The 13069-nt window shown below is 36.2% G+C and overlaps 1 long non-coding RNA gene across 1 annotated transcript; it reads right to left on the reverse strand.

Moving 5' to 3' along the window:
- Positions 1-6657: 6657 nt before the first annotated feature.
- LOC130993576 (uncharacterized) lies at positions 6658-9415 on the reverse strand. Its single transcript, XR_009091717.1, has 3 exons — positions 9291-9415; positions 7372-7438; positions 6658-6767 (listed from the first exon to the last, which is right to left on the reverse strand). It is a non-coding gene; the product is annotated as an uncharacterized LOC130993576 (long non-coding RNA).
- Between the last annotated feature and the right edge of the window lie 3654 nt (positions 9416-13069).

Raw genomic sequence — 13069 nt, forward strand, 5'->3', positions numbered from 1 at the left:
TCGAGAAATCCCAATTTACTATTCACTCGTCGTCCAAAAATAAAAACTTTCATTATTGGACTCGTATCGAAAAACTAAGAATATTTCTCGACGACATGCACGTAAGAATATTTCTCGACGACATGCACGTAAGAAAAACGTCTTAACGGACTCAGATTTCACTTCCGAGTTCACCGTTCTCATTCAAATAATTATCTCGAATTATTCAAATACTCAAACTCAATTACGGATATAAAATTCCACATCATCAAAAGAACATCTCAACATCTTTTTAAAAACAAGAAAACTTCATATAACTCCTCATCTTTGTACAAGTAATCAAACAAGGGATCTATACCCTAATTACTCAAACTCAAGCAATTAAACACGTCATCAAAAGCCCGGGTATTACATACCCTCCCCCTTAAAATAAATTTCGTCCCGAAATTTGTACCTCCTGTAAATGTTTCGGGCACTTCTCTCACATCTTATCCTCAAGCTCTCTTTCCACTTCTTTCTAACTATCATATTTCCATTGGACCTTATCCAATGCAATCGACTTATTACTCAATTGCCGAATTTTATGATTTAGCATCATCTGAGGTCTCTCTTCATAACTCAAGTCTGGTTCTAAGATCATTTCTTCTTAGTAAACCTCATGGTTTGGGTCGAAAATATATCTTCTCAAATATATCTTCTCAAATATGACACGTGAAACACGTTATGCACGTTTCCAAAGCTAGGTGGCAAAGCCAACCTGTACGCTATTGGACCTATCTTTTGCTGTATCTCGTAAGGACTTATAACTCTGGGTCTAAGCTGTCCTTTAACTCCAAATCTATTCATCCCCTTTGAGGGTGAAACCTTCAAGAAAACTTTGTCTCCTATCTCGAAACTTTGTCTCACATCTTATAGGCAAACTCAATTAGTGGCAACACATTCTCCCAATGTACTCCTCTATCAAGGATAGTAGTTCTTATCATATCTTCTATCGTCTGCTATGCTAAAATTCATCCTTGTACCCAACTATTTTTGTAACTCATCCAAAAACGTGATGTAATATTTTTTTTTTGATCTCTCTCTGAGGTGATCTACATCGGTACTCAAAGCAATCTTATAATCTCACGAACGTACAATTGTGCTAACTTATCTGGTCCATACGCGATTAGGATCGGTATGTAATGGGCAGATTTTGTTAGTCGATCTACAATCACCCAAATTGTTGTATTTCCTCTTTGACTTTTGGGTAAAGCTGTCACAAAATCCATCTCTATGTGATCCCATTTCCACTTGGGAATCTCCAACGGTTTTAACTTCCCATAGGGTCGTTGGTGTAATGCTTTCACTTGCTGATAAGCTAAGCATCGTTCTACAAACGAAGCTATGTCTCATTTCATTCCGTCCCACAAAAATCTATTTTTCACAACCTGATACATCTTTGTGCCTCCTGGGTGGGCGGTGTAAGGCGTGTCATGAGTCTCACTCATGATCGTATTCTTAAGTTCATCATCGCGGGGAATGCATCTTCTCCCCTCAAATAAGATAGCATTGTCTGATTTTTTTTTTTTTTTGTAACTCTTGAGATCTCCTGCTCTTATCCTTTCTCGTAACTTGTTTATTGTCTCATCTTTCCTTGTGCTTCAATCACCATTTTCCTCAAACTAGGCATCGTCGCAACAATACTCGCTATCGTCTCTGGTGGTTTTATCATCTCTATCCTCATCTTGTCAAAGTCCTTTATAAGCTCATCCTCTCTCGTGATAAGACATCCTAACTTTGACGAGACCTTTCGGCTCAATGCATCGGCTACTACATTGGCCTTGCCAAGGTGATAATTAATGTCGCAGTTAACATCCTTTACTAATTCGAGCCATCTCCTTTGCCTCATGTTAATATCCTTATGCTCGAAAAAGTATTTCAAAGTTTTGTGGTTCGTGAAAATCTCACATCTAACTCCGTAGAGATGATGTCTCCAAATTTTCAGGGCATGCACAACGGCTGCAAGCTCTAAATCATGCGTTGGATAATTTATCTCGTGGGGTCTAAGTTGTCGTGATGCATAGACTATAACTCTTCCTTCTTGCATCAAAACACATCCTAGCCCACTCTCTAACGCATCTGCGTAGATGGTATACTCTTTATCCATTTCTAGGACTATCAGCACTGGTGCTGTAGTCAATTTCCTTTAAGCTCTTAAAAACTCTTTTCACACTCCTCTTTCCAATTGTATTTAGCTTATTTTCTAAGTAATTGTGTCATCGGTCTTGCTATCGTGGAAAATCCTTCAATAAACCTCTGATAGTATCCTGCTAAGCCTAAAAAGTTGAGAATCTTGTTAGGCGTAGTTGGTGATCTCCACTCATGTACAACTTGTACCTTGACGGGGTCAACTTTAATTCTTTCGGATGATACAATATGTCCTAGAAAAGTTACTTCGTTCAACCAAAACTCGCACTTGGTGAATTTGGCAAAAAGCATCTCAACTCTTAGCGTTTCCAACATCGTTCTCAAATGTTTTGGCGCTCCTGCTCATTCTTCGAATAGATGAGAATATCATCTATGAAAACTAGGACAAATTTATCCAGTTATTGATGAAAACTCAATTCATGTGATCCATGAAAACTACTGGTGCCTTCGTTAAACCGAATGGCATAACTATGAACTCATAGTGCTCATACCTCATTTGAAAAGCTGTCTTAGGTGTATCCTCCTGTCAAAATTTGAACTAGTGGTATTATGATCTCAAGTCAACTTTCAAGAAAAACTCGCTCCTCGTAATTGATCAAACAAGTCATCTATCCTCGGCAAAGGATATTTGTTCTTGAGTGTCAATTTATTCAGCTCTCGATAATCTATGCACATTCTCAACGTGCCATCCTTCTTTTTGACAAAAAGGACTGGTGCTCCCCACAGGGATACACTATGTCTAATAAAACCTAACTCGAGCAATTCTTGTAGCTGAATCTTCAGCTCTTGTAGCTCCTTAGGCGCCATTCTATAGGGTGCCTTCGACACTAGTGCTGATCCAGGTTCTAGGTCGATAGTGAACTCCAACTATCTTGTTGGTGGCAATCCTGGTAAGACCTCAGGAAATACATCTCTATATTCCCTTACCACTACTACATCCTCAAAGTTTTTACTTGATTCTCCTTCATCATTCAAGTAAACTAGGTAAGCTTGTGCTCCTTTCTTCTTTACCAATTTCGACGCCTGAAGTGCCGAAATGATTGGAACTCTCTTCTTTCTATCAATGCCGTGAAAACATGTCTGTTCCTTCCCAGGTGGTTGGAAAGTTATCTGTCTCTTCTAACAATCAATCGGGGCAAAGTTCTCTGCTAACCAGTCCATCCTTAGAATAATGTCTACGTTCCACATAGGCATTAAGTGCAAGGTTCTTGTTTTCATCTTTAGTGATCCTAACTCAAACTCTAGTTTAGAAATCATGTGAGAAACTGTAGTAGCTCTTCCTACAGGAGTGATTACTCTCAACTTGGGACTAGCTCGTTTTGGTTCGAGTTTGAAGGTAACATGCTTCAAACACTTAAAGAATGCGAGGCTCCTGTATTAAACAGGATTCTAACTGATGCATCCAATAACTTGCCCATACTACCTTAAAGTCCTGCCTTAAACCGGCACATAAAACTCAGACATCTCTTCATCAGTATCCATCTTCTGATGAGCAAATCATGATAGCTCACAGAATTCTCAGTTATACTCTACAATCGATTTCTTTCCTTGCATCAAACTTCGATCATCAACCTCTCGCTGCTTACTGTACTCCTCGGTACATACTTCTCAAGAGTAGCCTTGAATTGTTCTCAGGTGTAGTTTACCAGTTGCTCGGGTGTTAAAGTCCTCTGACGTGCCTCTCACTAGTCTTATACATCAAAAGAATCTACTAGGATAACTCAAAAGTTGTAAGGGTTCAACCCTATAATGACATCAAAACAAATTGTTCAAGAGACTCAAATGAATGACCAGAGGGTGGAATGAAGTAACTACCAGGTCGAACAAAAATGACCTAGAGTAAGAACTCATCTGGCTTTTCAACCGAAAGTTGAAACACGTGGGTTTATAAACCCAAAACACGTCTACTGAGATTTGGATCATGCGGACTGGCCAGGTCCAACATAATCACTCCCCAGTCACACGGGATATACTATCCCGAACTTGGAAATTCTGTGTCTTCTAAACCCTCAACATACTATACATAACAAAACTTAAGTTCGCACCAGCAAGCTAAAAGCTTAAACTCAGGGTCCTATGTTCTAGACTCTTGTTTCGAAAGTTCAATATTTTTCGACTCTCCTCTCATGTTACGGTGGTGGTGGCGGAGTATTATCCCGCCTATCCTTCACATCACACTCTTGATGACATCTTTGAGGCATTTTTGAAATCACAAAAGGAAAACTCAACTCGACCAACGCTCTAAGCATCCTCGAAACTCAAGTTCAATTTACTAACTCAACTTTAAGGAAACCCTCACGGTCACTTTAACATTCATCTGTAAGGCAATAAGCACTCACGAAATGCTAACAAAAAGACCACTCTGGTCAACCTAATATATCCATCAGTAGAATGCCTCTTTTTAGAGGACTTACATAAAGGGGTTATATAAACCCTACAAAAACCATAGTATCTATCGTAATGTCCCTTCTAAATCGACACCATTAATAGTACTATGTCTCGGTCTGGACCTCCTACGGTAATTGCTACCAGTTAACTCATCTAGTTGCTACTTTAGCACTCTAGGAACATCCATCTATTTAACATCAGTAGGGTACTAAATTCGCATGCTTATCTATCATCATGTCAAAATCTCAAGTACCAGTATCTCCTAAGTAAGTTATATACATCGCAATGTAATTGCAACTAATCAAAAACGAGGGTGTACCGCGCATACTCTCAAGATCATCCTTAGCTCTAGCCTACATCGGCTTCTCTTCTCATCCTCATCAACTCTAGCCCTCCTCGGCTACTTCTCATCCTCATTATCGTTTAACATTTTATCATCTTTGGTAACTGATACTCAAGGATCGACTCGATATCTACTACACTCTTCTGGAGTCCCTGGTAGGAAACAAGCATCCGGTCAGTAGATCCGCATAGAAAAATCTAGGTATCTGTAACAAATCCCATCTCCTGTGGGTCCAGCGCTCAAGACGACCTGTCCCATCATATTGAGAGGCTTTCTTCCTTGCTCAATCCTACCACTCGATTGGTAGCACGGGGATAAGGTGCACGATGCCATCCAATCTAGTAACAACCATAAGGCTTTCATCATTTCATAGTCTTTGAACATGTGTTAGAAAATCTGCTAGGGTATCTCTGTACCACATACTGTACGCCTCGTCCTCGTATCCGATCTTCCCTGAGTTCGATCTCACAGCAGTCCACTTTCGTGCAGTGCCAACAGTCTTGGCCAACCTATAAGGAGAACTTAAAGGTGACTCTAGGAACTAACTTTACTTGGCTCCAGCAACAGAAATAAACAAAACATAACTTAGCAAAACTCCTATTAAGTAGTACTGTTATCTTAAAACTCAAGCTCAAAACATCTAAATTCTCATCTCGTCCCATCTTTACTCAGTAGAGAATCTCTCTAAACAATGATATTAGATCCCTTAATCTAAATCATCGTGACTCAGTAAGACAACTCAACAATTCTCTCTCAAAGCCATCTCCAAAGACTATGGCTCATGATACCTCCTCAAGTACCATTAAGGTTGCGTTAGCAAAACTCGCGTCACAAAACAACTCAACATATCGTACAATATCTCATTGCAACATGCTAATAACTCATCATTAATCATGCTATTATACTCAAGCTCATAACTCAAACTCATAACTCAAACCAACAAGTACTTAAAGCAATTGCTAATTCTCTCAAGCTTTAGCTCCAAGTTCTCATTTCATCCTTCTACTTAGTAAAAAAAATCTCTCTTAACAATGACATTAGATTCCTTCATCTAAATCATCGTGACTTATCACAACTGCTCAAACAATTCTCATCACAAAACATCTCAAATACATCACATCATAACTCATAATTATGCATCCTCAATCATATAACATCATATGATATAAACACTCTCATGATTCATCATGTAACATCAACATATGCTCTTACAACATAATAACTCATTATTAATCATGTTGTCATCCTCAAACTCAAACTATGCACCTTTAAAGTGTAACATCATAACTCATCATATAACCTCAACATCATGCTCTTCAAAATTTAACGTCAAATAAACTTTGAAATTTTACATACCTCGTTGAGCCTGGTGTGATGGTGCGCTGAGCTCACGGTTGTTAATAACTATTAGTCTAGTGATTCATTCTAGACTAAACTCAAGACTTCTAATTCAGAGCTTTCCTTCGCTCTGATACCACTCTGTCACAGCCCGCCTTAACTAAGGATAGTTAAGCCGAGTGATCTACGACTAGGGATGGGGTTAAAGAATAAGGGAAAGAAAGGGGCGTCATTTGAAAACGTAAATCTTACTCAACCTAAGAAAAATCGTCGTATTTACTCATTAATACTCTTTTGAACAGTCTATGAAAGACAACATAAAACTTAATTAATATCATTAATCAAGTTATACATCATATGAAACCATTCTTTTAAGACTCAACGTATGACATAACATACTATAACATCAACAACATCTTGCAGCGGAAAGTAGCTAGACATATGTATGAAGACATGTTCTAGACAGGTTAACTATTTATTAACAACCCTGGAGACTCCGCTCATTGCAGCACCATCATCACATCAGCTCAACCTGCACATTTAGAAAACATATGCATGGCTGAGTACAAAAGCACTCAGTGGGCACGTATGCCTAGGTATAAAAATACATGCTTCAAAACTGTAAATTGTCATGCCATCATAATCAGTACAGCAAGGGAGTTTTTTCGCTAAAAAGGCCCAAGCTTACTAAGTTCATTTGTGATTCTTAAAGTTCGTCTGATCAGACTAAGTTCTTTTGTAATCTATCATATCTGAAACTGTGTGCCGGAGAGGTGGCCACCTCTCACGGTCACTTGACCGGCCAACCCGCTAGATGACTCACGGTCACTGGTGTACACTAGCCCTGGCAGGATAGCTATCAACTGCTCAGGACTCGAATTCGATTGCATCATTGGCAAAGCCAAAGCAGATAGATATCATACTAAAATTTAAACATTTTATGGCAAGACAACAGTTGTAATATTTTCCAGTTCAAAAATTTGTAACGAAATAACTTGTTCAAAGGTAGCATTAAACTCGTTTGATAGATATATAAAACTGAAATTAACAGTTAAATCATCTCATGCATTCATTCGTATAAGAGGCCTACGACACGTAGGGGATCTCTATATACGTATAGTAAAAGTAATGCCCACCTCGTTGTGTCTCTGTATCAATGAGTAACGTCACTCTCTCCCTCAAGTCGTTACTTCCCAAAAGGACCTTCATCGTTATGAAGAATTGGTGAGAAGTTATAAAAGAAACCTCGATTAATAATCTAATCTCTTTTATGAAACATTAGTATCTCTAATGTTCATCTCTCTTGATTGTTAATCAATATAACAATTATTATCTCTCGTCATTACTCATTAATTATAACATCCTTATGTTATAATTAGCAGCGCTTCAATTAAAAGAAATATTTAACACATCGAAAAGTCCACTTTCTTAGCAGATTTATTCGCTCTCATCTCGTCTAATTAACCGATTAGAAAGTTAAACTTTCCATTAGGCATGTATTTGAGTCACGGGTCAACAAGAATTGACTATGCTCAAATTCTAATTTCACTAAAAATTTCGGCATGACCTATTCATATATAATGTCAGCCACGAGATTTCAACGCGTGAATCTCACTACGTGAACTCGTCTCTCGACTCAAAACTTAACATCTTGACATCTTTTCAACGCAAACCAAACAATTCAAAATCATCAAAACTCTTTATCAGTAAACTATCATTTATACTCGACACCAATTGTTCGAGTGTCAGATACCAACATTTATGTGCGTTAATCATAACTCTCACAACTCACACCATTTAGTCATATCGTATCATCCATCAAAACAAATATAATCAAGTTGTTTTCTAGAAAGTTTTGCTGTTTTTGTGTCATCTTTAAAAATTCATAACAACCAACTCAATCATCATGAACTCTCATACCAATTGATCTCAAAAACTCCATGAAGTGTAGTTCACTCTAAAAATGGTAGTTAACCAAAAAGGTTAAAGGTTTTTGGAGATATTGCTCTTTTAGTGCAGGCTGTCAAAGATTGACAGTCTCTGCCAATTTTGTTTAGGCCATTAGAAACCAAGGCAAACCTTAATAAAATTCCATAAAATTTAATCAGCCAAAACTAAAGGTATCCTTGAAGATTTGGTTAAAATTTCACAAGAGAAAACGTTCATATGATCTGCCAAATAAACAATGAAACTCATACACTTTTACTGTTGGAAAAATATGACAGCAGAACAGGGCATTTTTGAAATAATAAACTGCTCTGTTTCAGAGGTCATAAAAATCGAAATCTTATGTTTTTAGAAAAGTATTGAAGTCTAGTTTCGTTTAAAAAAAACGGTGATGCAAAATCCTTCATGGATTAATAGATATAAACGTTTTTGTAAAGTCTACCAATAGTTGACAGATTCTGTCAAGGATGTTTCAAAATATCTTTAAAATAGCAAACATCATCCAAAAGACATGAAATTTTGCAGCAACGAAATACACATATCATAGATAAATATACTAAAATTTCAGAGCCATCAAGCAATGAAAACTCATCGAAACATAAGCTTGAAACTGCTGTAAAATTTTGACAGAATTCCAGTTTTAATTTCGTTCAACAATTATCATCCATAAATTGTAAATCAATTAGCATGCTCATGTGATATCGTAGAACACATATACGCAATAATATTCATTATGCAACGTCTCAAACTTCACGAATTTAAATAATCATACTCTAAAAACTTATACAATTTTCGTGCTTGGAAAATACGAATTTAATATATATCGATTCTAGCATACCCTTAAGCACAAATATCAAGTCAAAACGATCAAACAAAAATCGAAAGACAAGCTAATATGTGAAAAACGGGGCTGCCCTCATGGGTTTCATAGCTACGGTTCGTTCCGTTCTTACTCCCTTCATTAAACATGCTCAACATCTACCCAAGAACAACATACTAAAATTTCACGACGATCCGACGTCGTTTCAAAATAAAGTCGAGAATCGACGTTTTTCGACGTCGACGGAAATCGAAAAGAAAACCATCAAAACGTAGGTAGAGATCTTACCTACTTAGATACGTGATCGAAAAGATGATCGGGGCTCGTCTTCTCGCTCAAAACGGAGCTCAAAAGCTCCAACTCCTCAACAATGGAGATATGTGTGAGTTGTGTGTGTGTTTAGTGTGTGTGAGATAATTAAAAATTAAAAGTGAGGGGTGTTGGCTGCTAACAGCCGTAAGTTAGTGAGGGGAAAGGGGTTTGGGCGGTTGGGGGGGTGGTTAGGGGTAGAGTAGGTTAGATATTTAGTCGTTAAATATCTCGTTTCGTCTCGTCTCGTCTCGTCTTAACGACTAACTACTCATACTCTTCGTTACTCGCCCTCTCAACTCCTACTCACTTTCATTACACTCGTAATTCTATATAAATATAGAAAACGCATGCCCGTTCTCGAAATTCTGATAAACGAGCTCGGTTCGTTTATCGAGAAATCCCAATTTACTATTCACTCATCGTCCAAAAATAAAAACTTTCATTATTGGACTCGTATCGAAAAACTAAGAATATTTCTCGACGACATGCACGTAAGATTTTGAAAATCGACAAAAGACGAAATAGCAGTATTTTTACTATTCATCGTCAAAAAGTCAAAAATTTCAAAAACGTCTTAACGGACTCAGATTTCACTTCCGAGTTCACCGTTCTCATTCAAATAATTATCTCGAATTATTCAAATACTCAAACTCAATTACGGATATAAAATTCCACATCATCAAAAGAACATCTCAACATCTTTTTAAAAACAAGAAAACTTCATATAACTCCTCATCTTTGTACAAGTAATCAAACAAGGGATCTATACCCTAATTACTCAAACTCAAGCAATTAAACACGTCATCAAAAGCCCGGGTATTACATCACTTCTCATGATGGCAGGGTTTCGAACACTACTACGACAGATGATTTTGCTAGTCGTCTAGGTAGGTTAGAGGAGCAAGTTAACCAGGGCATGCAAATGCTCGCTGAAAATGTGACGCCTAAGAGACGGGGCCGTCCTCCGAAGGGGATGGAACGTCCACGTGTTCCACAGAGTTCAGAAGATACTATAAAAAATCGCCTCAGGAACGCAGTGGAAATGGGCTATAAGCCTAGAGACTTTGTCATTGATCATGGCAGAAGTGCTAGTATGCAGGTTATGAATAATATCGCCAACGGTAGATGGACAGATGAAATGGAGTTGCAAGAGCAGCACACAAATATGGATTTTCCTTTTTACTAGTTAGTTGTGTGTTTAGGGTGTTGAAACATTTCTGGCTTGTGAGTTCTTTTTCGTTGTTTTCTTGATCTCTTTTTTGAGTCCCGATCTCCTAGTCTGCGTCTTTGTGCTTTCATGAGATCATTTTTTCTTTTCCTTTTATATAAAAACGCATTTTAATAATAGTGCGGAAATAGTTTGGGGTTTAAAGTGATATTTACCCTTAAATAATTAATGAATTAATTAAGACCTTCTTCAACATCTGGGCGATTCTTTTTCTTCTCACTGCTTCTATTCTCCGTTTTCTGTGTAAATATAAGACATTGTTCTCACCCAAAAACCAAAACCCAAATATCAATGACGATAATTTTTTTGGAGAGCAGAAAAATCAAAACCTAAAATTGGTGTTATCACCAAATTTGGAGAGCACAAAAATCAAAACCAGAGGTTGAAGAAATTAAAACCAAAACCAAAAACCAAATTAGAAAAATAAAAAAGAATCGGTGAATTAAGGCTGTGGCAATAATTTTTCTGGTGAGCATAAGAATCGAGCATCGCAAACCGAGATCTGTGACGCTGCTCCGACGAAGCCGGCGATCGTCCCTTGCTCCAAGCCATGGTTGTGGCTTCGTCCGCGGTGACTGCTACTGCTACAGATCCCAGAAGATGGAGTGGCTGTGGGCCTCACCGATAGCACTGCTGTCAAGGTGTCTGTGGAAGGGAGGAGGCGACAGCGGTGGACATAGAGGTCGATAGAGAGAGATAAGCAAGAGATGAGAAAGAGAGTCAGAGGGTGAAAGAAGGAGAGACATAGAAAGTGTGAGAGGGGGAGGAGACGGCGGCCGCGGCGCCGCCGTCGACCAAAGAACACAGACGAGAGGGAGAGGGTACGGCGGTTGTGTGTGTATGTCTGCGTGATGTGTGTGTGTGTGTTTATTTAAAGAGTGTTTATCGTTAGTTAGAAATTTTAATTAAATTAACTAATTAGGCTTAATTAAATACTCCCTCTGTCCCATTGGGCTTGTCCCATTTAGTTTCGGCACGGTTATTAAGGAGAGTAGATAAAGTAGGAGAGAGAAATGGAAGGTGATAAAGTAGGAGAGAGAATGTAATAAAGTGATAAAGTAGGAGATAGAATGTGATAAAGTAGGAGAGAGAGTGTGATAAAGTGATAAAGTAGGAGAGATAAGTTAATTAAGAATTCTTAGTGTTTAGTTACTATTTATAGAAATGGGACAAGATCAATGTGACAAACAAAAAAGGAATACGGGACAAGATCAATGGGACAAAGGGAGTAATAAACATTACTATTTTGATAAAGTGGCCACTTTTAGTGGGCAAACCAAAATGGAAATGTGACCACTTTTATTGGGACGAAGGGAGTAATAAATAATCATTCGAAAAATGTAGGTCCTACCATTTTTTATCCCTTTACACCTTCTTAATTACCGTGCTAAAAAGTTTTGGGCCAACAATAGTGGGACGGAGGGGGTATGAGAGTTATCTCTTACTGTACGCTCAGATAAAAGTGTCAGTTTCTATAAATAAAAGTGATACACTGCACGAAAACACGCGTTTAACGACCGAAAATTGCGGTCGTTAAATTTGCGGCCTTAACGACCTATTTACGACCGTTTCACGACCGAACTTTTTTTTCAAATTTTTTTTAACGACCGAAAATTCGGTCGCTAATTATTTTTTATTATTTTAATATTTTATTTTTTCTAACGATCGAATTTTCGGTGGTTAAAATTAATTTTTATTTTTTTATTATTTTTTATTTTTTAACAACAAAAAATTCAGTCGTTAATATTTTTTTTAAATTAAAAAAAAAATTAATTAAATTTATTTTTCAATTTTTTTTAACGACCGAATTTTCGGTCGTTAATATTCTTTTTATTTTTTAGTTTTTTTAATATTTGTTTGAATAAAAAGATATTTTTTATATATTTATTTTTTAAAGACCGAATTTTTCGGTCGTTAAAATTATTTTCATTTTATTTATTGTTTTATTTAGTTATTTTATTTATTAACTATCGAAAAATCGGTCGTTAATATTATTTTTTCTATTTTTAAAATTTTAAATTTTGTTTTTTTTTTATTTTTATTTATTATATTTGTATATATAAATATTTAATTATTTTTCTCTTTAATTCTTATTTTTAAATTATTGAGAATATTTTAAAAATGATTTTTATTTCATAATATTATTCTAAAAAATTAGATAATATTGATTATTAATAAAAATAGGATAATATTTGCAAATAATAATAAATTATTAGATTTATTAGATTTATTAGATTTATTGTAATAAATTATTAGATTTAATAAATTATTAGATTCATTATTTTCAAAATATTAATAATATTATTATTTTAAAATAATAAATTATTTGATTTAATAAATGAGTGATATTGTATATTGAATTATAATAAATCTAATAATTTAATAAATCTAAATAAATATAATAATTAATAATTTATTACGATAATATTGCATATTACGATTATTATTTGATTGTATATTGATTTTATTGTATATTTGATTGTTTTTTTTTCATACTCATATTTTCTTTTTCTTTTTTTTTAGTTAC

Source organism: Salvia miltiorrhiza, chromosome 7 (genome assembly GCF_028751815.1).
Source record: "Salvia miltiorrhiza cultivar Shanhuang (shh) chromosome 7, IMPLAD_Smil_shh, whole genome shotgun sequence".
NCBI lineage: Eukaryota > Viridiplantae > Streptophyta > Magnoliopsida > Lamiales > Lamiaceae > Salvia > Salvia miltiorrhiza.